Source organism: Myodes glareolus, chromosome 16, assembly GCF_982192425.1.
Source record: "Myodes glareolus chromosome 16, mMyoGla1.1, whole genome shotgun sequence".
Taxonomy (NCBI): domain Eukaryota; kingdom Metazoa; phylum Chordata; class Mammalia; order Rodentia; family Cricetidae; genus Myodes; species Myodes glareolus.
This window is the reverse complement of record NC_142041.1, coordinates 67,754,775-67,756,829: the sequence shown is the minus strand read 5'-3', so window position 1 is coordinate 67,756,829 and position 2,055 is coordinate 67,754,775.

The window sequence follows — 2,055 nt, the reverse complement described above, 5'->3', positions numbered from 1 at the left end:
ATTAGCTGTAGCCTCTTACTGGCTAACTCTCACATCTTGATTAACCCATTTCTATTAATGTGTGTAGCACCACGAAGTGGTGGCTTACCAGGAAGATTCTAACCTACGTCCATCTTGGGCTGGAGCTTCATGTGTCTGCCTGACTCTACTTCTTTCTCCCAGCATTTTGTTCTGTCTACTCCACCCACCTATGTTCTGACCTATCAGGCCAAGGAGTTTTCTTTATTAATTAATCAATGAAAGCAACAGATAGATAGAAGACCCTCCTACATCAAGGGCTGGTTATGCTGGTTGTTAAAGCCAAGGACTCCACATCTCTCTCTTCTGGTCCTCTCCCTCAGCATAAGAGTGGATGGTGCAGTCACGCCAGTTGGCGCATTTCAACTTTATTTCCTATTCTGACGTGTAGAGAAGGCTGGTGAAGAGCCCATGGGCAGATACTTAAGTTTGAATCTGGAATGTTCCCCCAAGTTTCATGTCCAGACAAAAATGGGTGTAGTGGGCTCTCTCTCTCTCTCTCTCTCTCTCTCTCTCTCTCTCTCTCTCTCCTTTCTTCCCTTTCTTCCTCCCTTCCCCCTGCTCTGTCACACAGACTTCATTAGAGGTTGCTTTTCAATGAGTCCTAGAATAAAGGAATCAACCAATCACAGGATGAAGCCTTCAAGACTGAGCTAAAACACAACTTCTTTTTTGTTTTGTAGTTCTTATAGCTATTCTGACACAGCAGGCTCTTGAGGGGGAACAGCATTTTTTGGTGTGTGGTCGTTCCATAGATTTTTGGGTGTAGAAGATGCAGGAGAGACGGCTGGTTCATCAGACCGATGGGATCATGTGAATTCTGCAGACTACTTTAGAGGTATTTATGCAACTTAAACATAACCCTCACCAAAGCAGGAGTGTGGTAAGAATATCTCTAAGTGGATTTCTCTAAATGCCATCACTCCCACAAATGACTCCAACTTCATTTGTGAAGGGGCTGGAGAAGCTGCAGATATCGTTGGCCTTCCTGAAACAATGTGTGTATGAGATGCCAAGCCATTGTCCTTTGACTTTGCCTGTTTCTTACTGTAGCCCTGCCTGGGCACTTCGTTTCTGCCCTCTTGGATGCCTTCCACCCTCCGCTATCTTTCAGGTAGGATCGCATGCATTTCCCTTCATCCCCTGACCATCATGGTTCCCATAGCTGAAACAGTGTCCTCCAGGGAGCAGTGGCTAGGACTCCTCCACACAGCAGAAGCAACGTGTTTACAGTGAGGCTTGGGAAGATGGCATAGCATACCCGGGGGGAAGTGGGCAACAATGAACACTTTGGCATCAAGGTGCGGAGCTCAGGGATAAGAAAGAATCCGCAATCCGGTTTTTGTTTCCCTTTACTGTTCAGTGCTGAAGATCAAACCCAGGACCTCATGCATGCCAGGCAAGTGAACAGTCAGTCAGCTAAGATCAAACTCCCAAAACAACCTGGAGAACTACTGGTCTAGAGCAACGTCACAGACGATCTGTCTACACCAGAGCGATGAGATTTGGGAAGTGTTTGCTGTTAGCCAGGCCCTGGGCACTGCACCGGTGACAGGACTGTCATTTCTCTGTGGCCCGGTTTTTTCTTTCTTTCCTTTTCTGTTTTTCAACATTAGGCTAATTCTTGCTTAGGGAGGGACACACTGCAGTGTGAGTGTGAAGGGTGTCCACTATTCTAATACTCAGAAAGCCTCATGGGAGTAATCTGCTTATCTTCAACCTGCCAAGTGGACTAGCAATATCACTTACTGTTTGGGGCCTAATTAATTAATCTTTGGATTTGTGGTCATTCACGGTCACATTCTGAGGGGCCAAGGAAAAGCCTCAAAGATCACATTTTCCTACTGACTTATGCAAATCAGCATGAAAACAGAGCTTGCCCTGGACTAGCCAGGAGCCCAGTGTTTACAAGCATGCACACTGGGCTGAGAGAAGCTCAAGTCCTTGGCACTGACTGTTCTTTCACAGCCCCCGGCTTGGACTCCTAGCCTCGATATGGTGGCTCACACCATCTGTGTCTCCAGTCCCAGATCTACT